The sequence below is a fragment of the Episyrphus balteatus genome, chromosome 4, assembly GCF_945859705.1.
Source record: "Episyrphus balteatus chromosome 4, idEpiBalt1.1, whole genome shotgun sequence".
NCBI lineage: Eukaryota > Metazoa > Arthropoda > Insecta > Diptera > Syrphidae > Episyrphus > Episyrphus balteatus.
In genome coordinates, this window is record NC_079137.1 from 57,137,304 (window position 1) to 57,157,699 (window position 20,396).

Genomic DNA, 20,396 nt, shown 5'->3' on the forward strand with positions numbered 1-20,396 from the left:
TAATGTAATTATTTGATCTTATTAGAAGATGAACAACTTTTTCTGGATGTCATTATTCAAAGAAATAACATAAGTTTGCAAATGATACCGTTTCAAAAGTGTTCTTTCTCACAAAAAAAAAAAGAATACCCTTTAACCAGAAATATTTTGATGCGCATATTTTATTATTTTTTTCAATAGTATATGAAATGCTTACTTTTATTCAAGGAGTACCTACTTGGTAATATTCTGACTCTTGCTCCTTAACTTAAAGACTTTTCATAAAGATTCCAACAAATTTTTACGTGATGGTCGAGATATTTTGGTATTAGTTAATGTGTTAATGTAGGTATCATAAGCAAGAAATCAAGTGCAATACAGAAAAACTCTTGTGTCTTCCCTTCCGGATGGAATAAAAGCTGGCTTAATATCTCAAATTAACTCTAATATTAAGTACTACAAACGATGTTAATTTCATGCTTTTATTTAAAAGCTTACAATTGAGCTCTTTTTTAATGCTAAGCCGGCCGCACTAATACGAACCTTTGTAATCGATGTAAAAGGTAGCCACTAAGTCACCTAGACTGATACGACTTCTAAGGATATAAATTTTTTATTTATAAAAACTGCTTAGGATAATATTGAATCAGACATGTCTTCAAATATTTTTGAAGATTCTCAAATTGTGGAACTATAAATTATCGTTTTTTTTCGATTTATCATTTTAAAAATTACGGAATGACCTTCCTGACTTCGCATTTCTAAAAGTAACCTGTATCTACCAAAATTAAATATAATTTTTCAAAAACACATTTAGGAGCTTATCAGATACAAAAAATAAAACTGCAATAACATTTAAAAAAAAATATTAAAAAATCAGAAATTAGGGATTTTTAACTGGTCATAGTTTTAGTTCCCTATACAAACTATCAAAAAAATGAGTATTAATTTTTGAATGTTTATATTTTTAACGCATTCTATATGTTAAGTATTTGGTCAGATGGACACGATTTTTTGATTTTTATTTTTATCTTTTACAAAAATAGTTGGATTTTAACAAAACTTGGTTAAAAATTACTTTGTTATGTTTTATATCTATTACAAATGGTTTTTGAGCAAAAAGTTAATTTTTGGATTTTTGACGAATTTAATTTGAAAAAATAGCCTGTTTTTCAATCAACAAAGTTACGGAAAATATTTTTGATTTTTGAAAAGTTTGGAATGCAATTATTTAGCTAAAAACCGGTTTTTAAAGATTGTGTATAAAAACTATACTTTTGTTTTAAAAAATATTGAGAAAAATTGAAAAAAAAACGATTTCTAAGATTGATTTTTCCGTAAATGACAGTAATATTGGCGAGAAATAATTTTCCATAGAAACCAAATTATACTTTTCTAATGTTCATTGACCTTTTTATTTTGAATCAAGCACTAGAATAGCTCTAACGTGCAAAGTTTTTGAGATATTGAATTTTGAACGTCCCAAAAACTATTTTTCTGATTTTAGGCATGGTAATATGTCAAAAACGTGATAGAATTTTTCTGACTTCAGATTCGAGCTCAGCGCACAAAAAACCATAAGAAAAATATACTTTGATTTCTATAAAAAAAAAACTTTTTGACTAGTGAAATCGAACAGGGCAGAAAAAATCGAATCCCCCAAGTTTTTTGTGGGCAATTTATTTTTCCCCTTTCATATACCATTTATCCTAGATTTTCCCACCACCCTTATGCTGATAAAAATTTGTTCAACTTTTGCCTTCTGAAAACCGGATTGGCACTGGTTTTTTTCAAGACCTTGTTTAAAAGATATCGGTTGTAAAAAAAAAAGTTGGTTGATTGAAAGTATCTCGGGAACCAGACCCCTGAGAAACTTTTGGTTTGCAGTTATGAATAGAGCTTAAATAGACCTTTCTTTTGATGTCTCACTCGATGGCTTTGTAGGAAATTTTTAAAAATGGAATTTTTTTTGGCAAGGGGTTAACCTTAATTTTTTTAGCAAAAATCCGAAAAAAATAAATTTGTATTTTTTTACCGGAATATGAATGGCATTTTCACTGTGAACTCATAACTATAAACCAAAGCTTGTTCTGAGACTTTGGTCCGTAGATATCTCCCTTTGAATGTACGAAATAAATGTTTGGATGCAAATAACTTAGCAACCAGACCTCCAAGAAACCTTTTCAATTATGAATAGAGCCTTAAAAGACCTTTTTGATGTCTCACTTGATTAAGAGAAAACAACGTTCGAATCTGTATCTAAAGCATTTTCACCATGTTCAAAAAAAAAATTCTCAATTGAAAAAAATAAAAAAAAATGTCCTTAGCAGAGCGAAGTTTCGATCTTCGGACCTCTGGGTTATGGGCCCAGCACGCTTCCACTGCGCCACACTGCTGTACACCGTCCAATAATATTGCATTTCTTGGGTGTGAATGTACTGAGAAAGGAGAAATTTGCATACACAAATCTAAAACAACAACAAAATTGAAATTCTGAGTAAGGTTTTAAAAAGCCTTTAAAAGAACACGTTTTTATAACTAAATATATTTCCAGAGATTGGATTTTTCCCTATGCATGAAACCTTAAAGAGTCTGCCTATTTTGAGTTAAAAAGAAAGTGACGTGGATGATATGCGTTACGTACCGTATCGTTATAATGGCACGTATTTTTCTTCAACTTGTATCTAACCAGGTTTAGGTTTTTCCAAAAACATCAAATTTTACTTTATTGTATTTTTTACAATTTTGAATTTTTCACCTTCAACACATGTTTTAAATTGCTTACGGTTGCATATTTTACCATGATTTAATTCGGTTAGAAAAAAAAATCAAATTACTCAAAACGAATCACCTAGATAAAAAGAGATTAAAGTGTGAGAACTTGGACCGGTGTGTGCTACGCATGCTTCCAGATTTCTTATTGTGATATTTCTGATCAATTCCAGATGACAGATACGGGCTGGTATTACCAACAGAACGATATCGTGGGAACGAATGATCACCAGACAGAAAAAAAAAGGAAAGAAAAAACCCTTCACAGGTGCTTGCCACACTTAGTTTGTTGTGGCATACAACCAACAATATCATCATCTTCCGTATTTCTTCGTTTTCTTGTTTGTCATAATGCGGGATTCAGGAAGGATCTGCCAGAAATTCCCAAGGAATACGAGTACACTGGTGCATCATCAAGGAGATGTTTAGTGTTCAGTTCTATACGATTGAAGACTACCTGCGTTGTGTGGATGCTGTTTTAACTGAAATAAAGTAACGTGTGGACAGCATGTGTCTGGCACAGTAAATGTAGCTGCTTGCGTTTGCAGTTGCTGTTTTTCCCACACTTTTATTCGTTTTTATATTTTTTTGCAAAATCACTTAAGGCATTTGGTTTGATTGAAATACTTTTACTTTTTGAGTGGTTTTCTTTTTAATATTTTTGGAAGAAAGATATACAATATCATCCATAAAGGATTCTTGTGCGATTGTTTGTTGTTATAATTAAAAGTCGTTTATTTATGAATTATTTGATTTCAGTATCGAAATAAAGTTTAATCAAAATATCGGATTAAAAATTTAAAAAGAAAAAATAAAAATAAGATGTGATTACCTCGCACAAGTAGCACAAAACTACTTAAGGAGTTACGAACTTGTAAGGGCTTCTGAAATTCATGATGTTCACCTTTTCACTTTTTTTCAGTTTTTATTATGACGGACACTTTTCAAACTGAAATTTGAAATAAACAAAATACACAGCTTAATATTAAAGCTTTTAAAAAATTCATAAAAGAATTTTTTAAGAAATTTTTTATTCACCTGTGTATATACAAATTTAAAAAGAAAATATTAATTGACCTATGAAAACAAAGTTTCAATGAAATTCATTCATCCGTTTTCAAAAATTGTTTTTATCAAAACAAATTTTTGAACTTCACACCCAAAAAAAAAATTGGTTGTAGAAATTGAACCGACAACCGAATGTTGTCAATTTGACAACCAAATGTTGTCAATTTGACAGCCAAATGTTGTCAATTTGACAGCCAAATGTTGTCAATTTTAAAACAAAATCGTTAAAATTACTACATGGTTGTTAATTCGATCGGAAAATTTTAATTTTTACAATTTGGTGATCAAATTGACAGCATTTGGTTGTCAAATTGACAACATTTGGTTGTCGGGTCAATTTCTACAACCAAATTTTTTTTGGGTGTATTTTTAAGTGTTAAAACAATTTTTCGGGAAATTTTTCCTCATTTTAACATTAAAGTTTGTACAAAAAATTTCATTGAAATCGGTTTTGCCGCTAAGGAGAAAGTTAGGTACACATCAGGAAAACGGTTGTATGCCAAGTACCGTTAATAACGGTCCAAAAAATATTTTTATTTTATTTGACTGTAAGACATTATTTCACATAACATATATTTTTTGAACATCGTTAGAGCCGTTTTTTGAGAAAAAAAAAACATCTTTGTCCATTTTGATCATTGATTTTTATTTTAGGGAATTTTCTAAGGAGTCATTACAAAGTTTGAAGTAAACCGAGTTAGTGGTTTAGGCTGCAGTTCAAGATAGATATAGACAATAGACACAAAGACGGAACGATAGAATTGACATAACCAGACTTTAAAAAATATCAGTAACTAGCTGACCCGGCGGACTTCGTTCCGCCATTTCTTGTGTTTATTTCTTACTTTCGACTCTGTAATGAGTCATAATTTTCAATAAAAAAGGGAATCAAAACTTGAAAAGTTCGTAAAATGACTTTTAAAATATTCACTTTTAAACTTTTAGCAAAAGTGGCCTATGTAAATAAAATAAAAACGGCAAAAAACTTGGGTCAAAAAAACTTGTTTTTCAAGTTATTCGGTCAAAAATAATTTTAAAAATTCAATTATTTGTACATGCATGCTCATGACTAAAGCCTATATTTCCTACATATAAGTTTGAGATTTTTTGCAGACTTTAAAAAATTCCAAAAAAATAAAAGACTACTACTCAAAAATGTCCCTAAAAATTAGGTTGTTTTTCAAAAATTTTTATTTCAAAATACAGGGCCTATGAAAAAAATTCGTTTTAGACCACTAATTTTTTTTTAATATATTTCTCATGGTGTAACTCAAATTTCTGTGCAAAATTTTGCGTACCTCTAATTAGTCTTTTGTCGAAGGTCTATGACTGCAAAAAAAACCTTCACAACTTGGTTTTGAAATTTTTTTGAATTTTTTCAATACCTTTTTTAACTATTGAATAAATTTGTCTATCATTTAAAAAAAAGTCAACTCTTAACGACTTACCGTTTAGAAAATAGCCTCTTTTTTCAATGTCGTGTTACCCCTATTTACCCTATAAAATCTTTAATTTTTTTTTTGCCTTAAACCTTCTCCTCTTATGCCTCTTTGATTTAAAAAAAAAATTAAGAAAATAAGTCAGCCGGTGTGGCCGGTTAGCGAACGTACACAAAACCAAACTTTAATATATATAATAGACTAGCTGACCCGGCGGACTTCGTTCCGCTTTTTTCTTGTATTTATTTTCAATTTTTGGCTTTGTAATGTGTTAACCTTTTCCAATACAAAAAAATCGGGCCACAACTTGATATATGGAACACAAACATAAAATTGTTCATATAAAGTATTAAAAAAATCAAACCATTTGTCTGACAGCTATCTATTATAATTTTAATTGGAATGTGTACGAAGTTTCATAAATATTATTATTAAGGTATAACAACATAAATCTTCAGCGGAAAGCAAAATGGTATTATGTCCTTAACAGATCCTATATGGAGTTACAATAATTTTGCTTTCCCAGGCGATATGTATGTTGTATGCATGCCACTGTTTTTTTCTGTTATTGGCACGGGTTTTTTCGTCAAATAGTAAAAAAAAATGTTTTTAAAAACAAAATCTTATGTGTCTCGAACTCCTTTCAATCACATGCAATCGCTACTAAAATTTTCAGTCAAATAAGGGTTTCACCTCGGAATGAATGCTAATAGAATTTTTTTTGCTCAATACCTTCGTTTTGGCATTCCATAACATACCTCAAAAGTCTAGAAAAATCTCATGTCTGCAAGTCGCGATTTTCAAGCTCAAATCGCGAAATGGAGATTTTCAAAATTAGAATTTCAAGAATTACATAACTTCGAGGCATTTTTTAATGCTGATTACAAAAAATTTTTTTTTTGATTTTTGACATAAGTTATAGAATATCCAAACAAAGATACAAACAAAAAAATTAGCCTATCAGCAGCCTAAGATTGTACCAGGATGTTTTTTAGTGCATATCCCAAAATTGTCCCTTTTCTCAAAAAATACCAATTTTTCATAGGTATGAATGTTTTTTTCATTGTATTGTTTTGATTCTTAATGATAATGAATATGAAAACCTCCATGAATTTTGAAAATTTTGTCCCTCTACCATAACTTTTAAGGGTTTTTCGGTAGTAAGTTTGCAACTGTTATAATAATATGGGTTGACAATTAAAAAACAGGTATAACTTTTTTTAGAGACGTCAGATTGTCTTGATCTTGTCTAGATTTTTTGGCATCAGCATTAAAAAATACCTCGAAGTATTGTATCATATGTGAATATAATACCATTGTCTTTTATTGCTTATTTTGAAAATCTTCATTTCGCGCTTTGACCTTGAAATTCGCGACTTGCACCCATGAGATTTTTCTATACTTTTGAGGTATGTTATAGAATGCCAAACCGAAGGTATTGAACAAAAAAAATTTCTATTAGCATTCATTCCGAGGTTTACTCCTTTTTTTCACCTTATTTGACTGTATCATGATATTTTTTGGCTGTTTAGGAAATTCAAAAAGTAGCAATCTTTTTTTGTAAATTGTAAAGAAACCGGCTTAAATTGAAAAGATTCCGTCTTAATTCTATACATACGTCTAAATATTAAAATATTTTCTTAAGAAGATTAAATCATTTTAAATTAATGCGGAAATTGTATTAATAAATTGGTAGTTGAAACAACTTAAACAAATTTTAAGTTTCAGTTTATCATACCAATTTTCAACTGTGAGATATAGCTTAGTGGTAAACAATTTTAATTGAGGAAATAACATTTTAAAGAGTTAAATCGTGTTTGTTTTTATTAGCCTTGAATATGAACTCTTTGAACCCCAAATATTGAATTTGCTCATAACTTGACAGCAGCGCCACGTACCAGGTCCAACAGGGGCTTACACACCATTGGGGCAAGTGGGGCGGTGGTGCCCCGGGACCCCCAACACGCCAGGGCCTCTTAAGGAGACAATGCAAAAAGATAAGATACTTGACATGAATCACTTCGGGCACAAGAGAGACACATTATATTTTTCAGTGAATTGGTAGCCAGTCACATAATATTTCATCTAAAAAAAAAGTATTACCTTAGGGGTCCCAAAAAAAAATTGCTTTTTTGAAAGAAAAATTACATATTATCTTGGGGCCCCAAAAAATATTACTTACATAATTTTAGCGCCCAACAAATGATAGGTACATCAGGAGCCCCAAAAAAAATAAGTGGGCGTATATGTCCTTTTTTATTTGTTCTTATTTTCTATATCAAAGTGGTCCCAAAAATGTAGTCTTGCCCCGGGGCCCCGACAACTCAACCCCGACAACTGGGTCCAACTTTGAAACAAAGCCTGTCTCGAATGAACCTTATCAAACGCAAAAAATTTCATAAAAGTCTATACAGCCGTTCGGACTCCAAATATGGAATTTAACTATAACTTGACAACAGCGTCAAGTCTTTCTATATATAATTTGACAACAGCATACAGTTATAATTTACAAAACATGGACGGAACTTATCACACAAACGAACTTTCACAAAAATCTGTCAAGTCTTTCGGACTTCAAATATGAAATTTGTCTATAACTACTTCGGCAACAGCGCCACCTACCGGGTCTAATTTATGAAACAAAACATGTTTCGAATAAATTGTATCAGACACAAAAAGTATCACAAAAATCAAAATATGTAATTTTCCTAGAACTTGACAACAGCGCCACTAACGACTGTCCAGTCGCTCGTTCAAAATATGCAATTTTCCTAAAACTTGACAACAGTGCCAACTACTGGGTCCAATCATGAAACAAAACTTGTCTCGAATGAACCTTGTCATAACACAAAATTTTACAAAAATCTGTCCAGTCATTCGACCCCACCTATGGAATTTGCCTATAACTTGAAAACAGCGCCACCTATCGGATCAAATTATGAAACAAAACCTGTAACGGATAGACCTTATCAAATAAACAAAATTTCACAAAAATCTGTTGTTATTCGACCCCAAACATGGAATTTGCCTATAACTTGACAGCAGCGCCACCTACCGGGTCCAATTATAAAACAAAACCTGTTTCGGATGGACCTTTTCACATATATTTCACACAAAATTTCAGAAAAATCTGTCTAGTCGTTTAGGAGTAGGGCCACAAACAAACGCACAGGAGAAATATATATAATATGTAGATACAAACCATAACTCTGATTGATGTGCCAATGCTTTACTTATTTGTCCTCAATGAAAATCAGAGATATACATTTTATCTGTGCAGTCCATATGTGGATTTAATATCACAAGACGAATAATTATTTGTCTCACTCAAAATCAGACTTTTTTAATTATTTTGAAAGCTTTACAAATTAAGCTTAGTTTAAATTTTTAAAAAGCGAGAGTGGTTTTTTACTCGTACATATTGACAGCTATGTAAAGATGCGAGAAAAGGTATTATTTTTTTTGATACAAACCATCTACATATTAATACCTTTCAAACAAAAAAAAAATTACCAAAATCGGACCAGCCAAACGCGAGTTTATCGGCGGTGCATTTTACTTTTCATATTTTCAGATTTTATTCGTTGCAGAATAATAAGCATTTAACTAGATAATTTCTTAAAATTTTTTGATGGCCATTAAATGCAGGAGACTTTGAATTTTTTTTTTTTAATTTTCTAGGAGTAATTATCTCGATATGAGATAAACTAACTTAATTTATTAGAGTGCTATTTTCAGGGTACCATTTTTAGTTTTATATTTCTATTAATAAAATTTATTGTTCTTCAGAAAATGTTGATCAATATTTTTTTCTAATCACAATTTACTCCATCATTATTGATCAATCATCATCACACCTTAAGATAAGAACTCTCCCGCAGTGTAACACTCTTGAATATGCCCACATTATTTTAAAAATTACATTTTAACTACTGACTTTTGAGAAGAGTGTAAAAACACCTTACACTTACACCCTCCAAATTTAAAATTTCATCCCTTCATTTTACATCCCCTAAATATCCTACCTTTTCCATTTACCTCACATATTGCCTTCTTCTTGAATATTTCTTTGTCTATTCTTGGTATAAAAAGGACGCCGGGTTTTAGGAAACATCAGTCTCAGTCCACATCTCAAACCGATAAAATGGATTTGCAATTTCGCATCAAGACTAAAATTGAATTTTTACAAAATATCAACAAATGGATTTTTTCGTCCAAATATAAACCATAAAGCCATTAAATGGGAACAGTAACACACTTTTGATGAAAAACTAACCCAAACTGTGATACAAAATCAACGTGATAATTTTTTTACTCAATGAAGAACTACAAGATGGAATAATACTACAATCATCAAGCAGGAAGGTGAACCTGCTCTAAATTAAATCCAAAAAAAAAAGCTTTAAATAATATTGCAAAGCAATTCTTCTTTTTAATTGTGATAAATCATGAAACTAAAAAAAAATATATAAAAATCATTGTCTTCCAATTTTCAATAAATTAGTTTAATGTTTAGCTTAAGTTAGGTAATAGCAATCATTGTCTTCCGGTTTGTTTGTTTTGCTTCTTTTAGAATAAGATATTGTATAAATGTAACTTTTGTAATTAGATTTAAATATAAATAAAAAAAATAATAAATTCTTGTATATACCTAAACTAAAAACTTTGTATTCTTTTATTCTTGTTGAAAAATTTGTTTTTACAACTTTCAGAGTAAAAAGTTTGGACATGGAATTTTGACCTGACTTGGATTTTCGGCCTAGTTGTTTTCTAAAACGCTCCAATGTTTATAGGCAATTTGGAACCGATGAACAGGTCTTAAAAAAAGAAGAAACAAAGTAACACTTTGATAAGCTCTTTTCACCTAGATAACGTGATTAGTGTTACAAATTAGTGCCAACAAGAAGATGTTCCGTTTGCAAAAACAATTTGAATTTGATATGGTTTTTGTTAAAAAGGTTTTTGTTATATTTGTATTATAGCTATAAGACATAGGTAGGTAAACATTGAACTCGTATTCAAACAATCAAACTATGTTAATTTGAAATCAAACGGTAGTGGAATACAATAAAATATGCAAAATGGTCAATTATAAAATTTAAAGACGTGCGTGTGATGTCTGATGTGTCACATAAATAAAATCAATTTCGAGCATAGTGAAATATATAATGTAATTCAGTGACGACGCAAAGACGAGACAGTTTACGTGACTAAGATAAATTAAGTTATGGTCTACACAGTAAAATTTTACAGTTGTAAGGTTGTAAGAGTTCATATGTCTTTTCCAAACAAAAGAGAAGGTGCAATTTAAAAAATTTTAAAAAAATATGAATTTTTTTTTCTAAATTGCACTGTAGCAAGTACCTTCACACATTCTTCAAAATATTTAACAAAAAATCGAAACAATACCTATTTTATTTATAATTTATAAAAAAATATAAAAATAGACCTTTTTGTACATCATGACTCAGCTAGAGCACACAAGTATCATCCTAATTTACTTAAGTGTTATATTTTTTTTTGTATTCAAATTTCAATAATAGAACAATGCCCATCATACTCTTTCCTTTGGTGGTCTATTTTTAGGAGTCATACAACCTAAATAAATATTAAACTTGAAAATTTTATCCCATATTGTCTAGTGGTTAGGATACCCGGCTCTCACCCGGGAGGCCCGGGTTCGATTCCCGGTATGGGAATTTCTTTTTGTTCTTTAAATTTATAATTATTTTTTGATTTTTTTTAGCGAAGAGAAACGAGTTTTTTTTTAGATATTTATTATATTTTTCAAACATGTCTACATTGAAATACAACCATATAATTTTATTAGTCAGTGAATGATCAGCAAAATTCAACTTGTTTTTACTGTAGGTATAGTTAATAGCTTAGTCCTTAGTTGAAGGAAACTTTAAGGGTCACTGAGGTGTATGCGTAACTTTTTTTGCAATAAAAAATGAATTCACTTGTTTCTTTTCTTAATGGTTAAATTGATCATGTTGCGAAGGTGAATGCATCGCACAAATGTTACGATAGAGTTTATAAATTAAAATAATTTTATCAGAGAAAAGCGAAATTTGCGTAGATCTGAATTTTTAATATTCGTTTTCCTCGGAATTAAATAAAAGTTTTTTTTTTAAGTTCTTTCGTAGTTTTATTTACTTAATAAAGTATTTAATAGCTTCAACAACTTATGTATTTAGTGCTTAATATATTCTTAAAATTACATTTTAATTTGACATGTCTTGTAACGTCACAATCTCTTAACGTTAAGTGTAACGGGTGAGTCGTTTGAAAACCATTCAGTATGCTTCGAAGACTTGTAGAAGCCCACATTGCTGTATTTTTATAAAAACGCAAAAGTGTAGCGGGTGTGACATTGTATAGACAAAATTTATGTTTACAATATAAGCTGAGTTAATTTGGGGGCATTTATCAACTAATTTCAAAGTCTTAGTTACTATTAATACAATAAATAGGGACACCGACGAAGTTACGAATACCAGAGTTACGGGCGACAGAGTTACGAGCGTCAAAGTTACGCGAAACCGAAGTTACGAAAAACTAGAGTTACAAATTCTGAAGTTATGTTAAGCTATGAAATGTGATTTTTGGGTTGGCAACAATTGCGAGGAACGATATGGAATTATGGAAATACAAACAAGAGATTAACATTTTTCTCATTGGTCAGAACTAAATGAGTAAAGCGAAAATGGGTGTTATTTAATCTTGTAAAATTTTGATTGGATAGGTATAGATATACATATATGGTTTTGTTTTTGTGAGAAGATCGCAAAAACTTTGAAATAGAAAAAAAAAACATAAGTATACTTATGTAAGTTTGGGGGACATAATTGAATTTAACTTCTTATTTGTCCAACTAAAATATACGTATTTTTTTTTTTTTTTTCTATTAATTAATATAATTATTCATAGCGTATTTTGTAATAACCACTTTGTTATTATTTATATTAAAATAATAACCAAACCACCCCTTTTTTTTACAGACGTTATTTTGGTGTGGTGGGGTGGAGTTTTTGTTTGATTTTTAACTTATCCTGTGTCAAATAAATAAACAAGGAATGGGGTTGTTTTTTGCATAAAAAGATTAAACCACACCCATTTTCGTTAAAATCTATTAAAATAACCAATGAGAATCGATATTATCTTATTTATGTTTCCATAATTCCATATCGTTCCTCGCAATTGTTGCCAACCCAAAAACCACATGTAATAGCTTAACATAACTTTAGAATTCGTAACTCTAGTTTTTCGTAACTTCGGTTTCGCATAACTTTGACGGCCGTAACTCTGTCGCGCGTAACTCTGTTATTCGTAACTCCGTTACCATTTCCAATAAATAAATAAACTAGGTTCAGATTTTTTGAGTTGAGTAAAGCGTCTCAAATCCCTGTGCAGGGACGGGTTAGAATATTCCTGCAGCGCCTCCCCGCTTGTCGTAAAAGGCGACTAAAGGAGCAAATTTATCTAGGTCACAAACACCAAGGTGAACCTAGCGACACTTAACACCTGTAAACTTTCCCAAAAGTGTGCATGCCAGTCCCTGGGTTGGCACGACTGGAGATCACCGGTGCTGTTAAAGAGAGATCAAATACAAAACTGGAGTATGCACGCGTCGAAAAAACAACAACAACAACAACAACAACGTTTCGCAAGATTTTGTGAACTGAAGCATTATGGAAGTACTCGTCCAAAGAAATGACACTACCCCGCCAGGCACTACCATTATTAATGGTACTGATCCTGGACCGAGTAGCAATGCTCGGGTCAGAGCTAGACGGATTCCGGGGGCTAGCAAAGTAATGCCACAGATTATACAAAATCTGAGAGTTGCGAGTTGGAACGTTGGGAGTATGACAGGTCGAAGCTTCGAGCTAGAAGAGATGATGATAAGAAGGCGAGTAGACATCTTGTGTGTCCAAGAAACGAAATGGCGTAACACGGGAAATAGGGCCCGTTTCTTGGATACAAGGACAAAAAATTACAAGATGTTCTACTATGGAACGGAAAAGGGTAAGAACGGAATCGGAATCATCCTTGCAAAAGACCTCTTAGGCAGCATATTGTCCATTTCGAAATTCAGTGACCGTTTGATGTCCCTTAAATTGGTGATTAAAGGAAAGTTGTGGAATATTGTCACTGCATATGCTCCCCAAATTGGATGTGAGCAGGTGGAAAAAGATGCATTTTGGCTAGATTTTCACAACCTACTTAAGGACATCCCAAAGGAAGAGTTTTTGTTCGTGGGCGGAGATTTAAATGGACATGTCGGGAAAACAAACGAAGACTATGAAGATTGCCATGGAGGCCTCGGATACGGCATCAGGAACTCTCCTGGTGAAGACATCCTGAGCTCGTGCAAAACATATGGTCTTATCGTACTTAATACCATGTTCATCAAACAAAGCCGACACCTGGTCACTTACAGCAGTGGTGGAAATGAGACACAGATTGATTACCATTTGGTATCTAGTTTCATGAAACCTCGGGTCAAGGATTGTAAAGTGATACTGGGAGAAGCGATCGCCCATCAACACCGTCTCCTACTGACAGAATTTTTTATGGAGACAGTGAACGACAACAAAAAGACAAAGACTTTTGAGAAGATCAAATGGTATAATCTGGATAAGGAAAAAGGCGAAGCTTTTATTTCGAATATGCAGAACTATCTGTATAACAACACCAATATATTTCGAAATGAAGAGAGTACAGCACAAAGTATGTGGGACCTCCTACAGCGAACTTGCATAGAAAAAGCCAAAACACTGTTAGGGGTTTCAAAAGGACACAACCAACAAGGCAAAGAAACATGGTGGTGGAATGATGAAGCTAAAGCAGTTGTAAGTAAAAAGAAAATGGCTTTCAAAGCTTGGTCGAAGTGCCCCTCTAATAATACAGAGCAAAAGTCACGCCTCGAAGTGGAATACAGAAACTGCAAGAAAGAAGCGAAGAAGATATGTGCCCAAATTCAAGCCAAGAATACGGAAGACCTGTATCGGGAGCTAGATGAAATTTCTTCCCCGACTGCTGGTGCTATTCAAGAGCTACGACAAAACGTGAATAAGGGCGCAACCATCTTCAAAATAGCCGCTCAAAGAAGAAGAAATGCTCAGGAGATCTGTTCGCCAAAGTTTATTAACAATGCTCAAGGCCAACTACTTGTGGAAAACGAAGAAATCCTCCTCAGGTGGCGACAGTATTGTGACGAACTTCTAAATGAACAATTTCCAAGGCTAAACTTTCCAATAGCTTCACCTAACTTAAGCGAAGTATCCGATGTCACAGTCGAAGAAGTTAGTGAGGCTGTAAAATACTCCAAAAAGGGAAAAGCTGTTGGGCCAGACGAAATACCTTCAGAGTTTTGGAAAAAGATGGGAGACATCGGGTCTAGATGGCTCATGGTTCTTGTTTCCAAGCTTATACGAGGTGATCGAATGCCTAATCAATGGAGGGAAAGTTATCTTCTTCCAATATACAAAGAGAAGGGTGATACTCGAAGCTGTGATAATTACCGTTCGATTAAGCTGATGTCACACACCATGAAGATCGTTGAGCGAGTCTTGGGTAGCCGACTGCGAAAAATAATAAGGCTATCTGATGACCAGTGCGGGTTTGTTGCGGGTAAATCAACCACAGATGCAATCCAGAGTATCAGAATCATTATGGAAAAACATCGAGATTCCTTGGAGGATTTGCATGTGGTATTGGTTGATTTTGAAAAAGCATTCGATCGACAACCACGAGATCTGATATGGGTGGCCCTCAGACAACGAGGAGTTCCGGAAACCTATGTGCGGATAATTATGGACATGTATGATGGAGCAGTTACTAAAGTAAGATGTGCAGCTGGAGTCACCGAAGAATTCGAAATCACAGTAGGTGTACACCAGGGAAGCGTCTTGAGTCCTCTGCTCTTTATTACCGTTCTTGATTACCTGCTTCAAGGCAAAGTGACGGACCCAAAAGTGCATCAGTTATTCTTTGCTGACGATGGAGCCATCATAAGTGAAGACCCGATATCCCTGCAACGAGCACTTGATGTATGGGTGGATGTTCTAGAAGGTAGTGGGTACCGCATAAGCGCGAAAAAGACAGAATACCTATGCTGCCCATTTTCTGATCCACACAGGCCTATTCCTGACATTTATTTGAATGGTGTAGTGCTTCCCAAGTGTGAAAAGTTTAAATATCTGGGGTCTATGATAAATAACGAAGGTACTTGTGATGACGATATCAATCATCGCGTAAGCGTAGGGTGGATGAAGTGGCGGGAAAATTCTGCCATCTTCTGTGATCGAAAAATGCCCCCTAAGCTGAAAGGAAGGCTCTACACCGCAGTTGTGCGTCCAGCACTCACATACGGTTCACAATGTTGGACAATGTACAAAAAGTATGAGAGTAAGTTAACGGCAGCTGAGATGAAGATGCTTCGCATGACAGCAGGAGTAACAAAGCTTGATAGAATTAGAAGCCTTCATGTTAAAAATACCATCTCCCAAAAAATTGAACACGACCGACTCAGTTGGTATTGCCATGTTCAAAGGAGAGATCCTGAGAACCCCGTCAAAAAAGCAATATCATATAACGTTCCAACACGAAATAAAAAGAAAGGTAGGCCTAAAAACTCCTGGTACAAGCAAATGCAAAAACACCAGCATTCAGTTGGCCTCAGAAACGGAACAATACAAAACCGGGAGGCTTGCCGCCGATTTCTGAGGTCAACCCGGCGAACCCCACAGGCGGATCACTAGTGTGAAGCAGTAACGTGGGAAGGTTATGATCCCCTCGACATCGAGATCATAACAGCGCCGAGAAAAAAAGGAAGAAGAAGAGTAAAGCGTCTCAAAAAATAATGCTTAATTTTTTGCGCTGTTAATATTTTATAATTTTGTTCTCAAAATTTACTGATTTTTTGAAACTTACAGATTGAAGTATATTATGCAAAAAATTATAATAATGTGTTATTCCATTATTTTTTTTCTTATTAGAGCTTTTATTGGAACTTTATGACAGGTGATTGTCCATTGTATATATTTTTTTATTATAGAGATACCTAATTATCCCATCAAAAGATGACTCTTGAAACTAAATCATCTAGGTATACAAATCTATACAAATTTGTATGTGAATTTCAATTGAATTGTTGAATAAAATTAGATTTTCTTGTCATATTTTGTTGATAAATTAATAGTGTTCTAGTACGTTTTGTTTCTTAAAGTTGAAAATTAAATTGTTTTATAGGTAAAGGTCACGTACCTCTGGTTTTTGCACCCAGTTTTGTTCAATCAATGGTCCAATAACAGGAAACAAATTTTGCTAAACATTTTGTTTAATTTAAAAAAATATTATTGCAAATATTATGATTTTGCAATAAAAACAAGGTTCAATTTAAAAAAAAAGAGTTGATTAAATATTTTTTTTATAATATTCGTAAATTTTCTAACAATTTTTAGTGTTTAGGCTTTCATTTGCTATTTTTACTTTAATTTTAAAGCTTTTTTTAACCCTCGATAGTATTTAAATTGCAGAAAAAAAAACGTTTAAATTTGAGTGGATATTGTTTAAATTTATTTATTTAAGTGTATATCCTAAGCACTGTTTTAAATTAATAAATATGAAAGTTAAAATATTATTTTATGAATGGTTTCAGATTTCATTAAATAAATCCAAAAACATTTTAGCAGAGAAATCGCCCACTCATGTAACATTTCACCACGCGCCTACTGGAGGCTTAGGCCAAATAGTCAAAATCGTAAGAAAATCGACCATTATTATGTTCAAACAGTTTTTGCACACATTTTGTATTTAATTCGGTTTTTTATGCAAAATTCTTTTATTTGCAATAAAAATTTCAGCCAAGAAAATAAAATTACATGCCACTATCTATTTATAAAAACAAAAATATTGCTTTTTATTATCTCTAAATTGAAAAAAAAAAAAATATAATTTTTATTTAGTTTTATCATCTTAATTTCTATTTGTTTAAATTTATTTTGTTGTTAAAAATCACATTTCAAATAAAAAAAAGTGTTTTACACTTAAAAACAATCTAATAAAATATATTTATCTATTTTATAATTAACTAATTTAACAAATTGTAACAAAAAAAATAATTATTTAATAAAATTAAAGCTTTTTTATATCACAGCATAGAATATCAGTAAGTGATTTAATCACATTTTATAAAGCTTGTTGATTTATTGCACAAATCGGCCGTTGATATAACGTCCTTTAGTCCAAAGACCCAGACAAAATATCACAGTTTTGCTATCACATTTCAGCAGGGAACCTGAAAATAAATTAATCAAACACATTAGTAACATTTCAAAGATTTAATTATGTTATTTTCGTAAACTATTTTTATTTTGGCAAAATTTATTATTCCAAACTTAATTACCTTCAGTTTTTGGTTTCCTTCACATAAAATTTTCTACATTCTGGATGACGATTTGAATTTTTCAACAATTTTCTGATTTCAAATAAACTTTTTTTAATGAGGAACAAAATACGAGTACATATTTGCAAAAAAAAATTAAAATTATAAAGATGACTTCAGGACGAATTAATGTTTCGTAATGATGTGAATTTTGAATACGTTGCTCGCATTTATATAGCAAAATTTGATGTTCCTCATAAATTCAGTAAATAGGGGTGACTACAACCAATGGGAATACAGCAAACTCAAAAGCAGGTGTGCAAAGTAAGGTAGATATCTATGCTTGAGTGAATTTGAGTTTTATTATCCAGTACAATTTGGGGAAGATTTTTTGTGAGGGATACCTTTGAAAGCCACCATTTTTTGAAGGAAACAAAAATTGACAACAATTCTATTGGGGGAAATCATATTATTTTATGTTTCTTTTTTATATAGGGTGAAACCACTCTCGTAGTATTTGTATAGGAAGGTGTAACGTTTAGCCATTTTTAATGAGATATCTGAATTTAGCTTACATGATGGAGAAATAAGAAAATTGTTATTTTATCAAATTGTGTAAGCAAAAATTTTAAAGAGTCAAGTGGTAAAAAATTTAAGAACATTTTGTAAGATCTCTAAATTCCCCTTAAAATTATATGTATTGGTATAGATTTCATATTAAAATTAAAGAATCAAGTAACGAAGGATCCAAAGACTCTTTTTTTGTATGTTAGCTTAGTCAAAATTTCTATTAAATACTGTAAATGGATGTATGGATTTTTTTTTTAGTAAGAACGATCGCTCCAAAAAAATCTAAAAAAATATATTATGTCTTTTAAAATAACATTAACCTTGAATTAAAATTCAACAAAAAATAAATACATATTTAAATATCTGCTTAAGAATCGATTTTAAATTGTAATTTAAATTCAAGAAGTCATGATCTTTGTTGCATAGGTATACCATAAACGATCATGATTATTATCAAATTAAATTCATAGGTATAGGCGGAAACTATTACTTGCGGTAGGTATAATTATGTTAATGAGAAAGGTAAATGAATTTTTAAAAGGTTGTAAAGTACTTACTCAATAGTTAATCCGGAAGGAAGTAGATATCGAATGTTTTACTGGGCTAAAAAACTTATTAACACGTTTAGGTAGTTGCGGCGAAAAAAAAGGAAAATGAATACTAATCACTTCCGAATCGGAAATTTATGAAAATATACAAATGCATTAACTAACTATTTCAGTCAAAACTGTATAGGTACAGTTTCTGTTTAAGGTTCGTTTAAGAAGAAGAAGAAGAACTTTATAAACGGACAGGAAAGAAAAAACTATATCTCGAAGAGTTCTTAGTTAACACAGAGTAAAGGAGAACATTAAAACAATGTTTTGTTGAAAATAATCGTAAAAAGTTTTTTGAAACAAAAACAAATTGTCACTTGAAATGATGGCTTTGAGTCGTTTCAATCGACTTCCAAAAAGGAGGAGGTTATGTTTGTTACCTCATAATTTTGACTTGTGAACCAATTTTCAGAATTCTTTTTGTATTCGAAAGCTGGCGCCTGCAGTCGTTCCATTCCAATTTCGTTCAATTTCTACTATAGAATCCGTGAGAAATCCGCATAAATCAATGTTTCGGTTAATAGAAGTCGGTTTAGTTTTTTTGATAAAAAGGCTAATTAGCAAGCTACTTAAATGTATTAAACCTTACCAAGACTTTATTTTTTCAACTTCTGAATTATTATTTTCTTTAATAATCCTCCAAGAGTTTTTCTTAAAGTCACTGCATGTGTGAATGCAGCTAATATAAAAATCAGGACTGAGGGTCGCACGCACTTGATCTTATGGTTAAATTGTTAAATTTCTTTATAGCAAACATAAGAGAATAATTTTAATATATGATTTTTTCGTTTCTTATAAGAAGGAAATGTAATAAAATGATGACGAAAACACATTTTTAAGGGTAAGCTGGGGTGCATTTGACACCGGGGCACATTTGACTCTGACACCTTTGACTTTGGCAATGATGGTACAATTTTTCGCTTATTTTGGGGAATTATATAGGTACCTATTAAATAAATTATTATTTAAAAATATATCGAAATCGATTAATTATGATTTAGATTTAAATGGACGGATTTTTTAGAGTAATTTAGTTTGGTAAATTGTTTAAAACCAAACATTTGTTTTTTTTTTTCTATTAAAAGAACAGATGAGCAAGATTCGTTGATAGTTCTAAAAATATAAGATATAATGCACACGATGTGTGATTTAATCCACCATTGTCAAATGTACCTCGTTTAAAGTCAAATGTGCACTTTTGACAAAATGACTTTTTTTAGAAAACATTTTTTTAAATGTTGAAATGTTGTAAAACAAAAAATTTAGTGTTAGTATAATCTTGAATATTCAATAAATCAAATACAAAACAAAACATTGGAGTACATTCACAGTAGGTATTCAAAAATACAGACTTTTAAAAACATCTTTCTTCACTCATCTCAAAATATTGTACATACGTTAGGTATACCATTGGATTTCTTGTATAACAAAGAATTTTTGAATATTATTGGTAACATTTTTTTTTTTAAATAATTTTATACAAATTATATATACAAATTTTAAAAAATCCAAAATTGAAATTTTTGAAACTTTTTTGTAAAAAGTTTACAAATATGTATGTTTTTTGTAAAAATTTTT

General features: G+C 31.6%; 2 non-coding genes across 2 annotated transcripts; one reads left to right on the plus strand and one right to left on the minus strand.

The window, feature by feature from the left end:
- Positions 1–2,303: 2,303 nt before the first annotated feature.
- Trnam-cau (transfer RNA methionine (anticodon CAU)) lies at positions 2,304–2,375 on the minus strand. Its single transcript has one exon. It is a non-coding gene; the product is annotated as a tRNA-Met (tRNA).
- Positions 2,376–10,885: 8,510 nt separating this feature from the next.
- Positions 10,886–10,957, plus strand: Trnae-cuc (transfer RNA glutamic acid (anticodon CUC)). Its single transcript has one exon. It is a non-coding gene; the product is annotated as a tRNA-Glu (tRNA).
- The last annotated feature ends 9,439 nt before the right edge of the window (positions 10,958–20,396 follow it).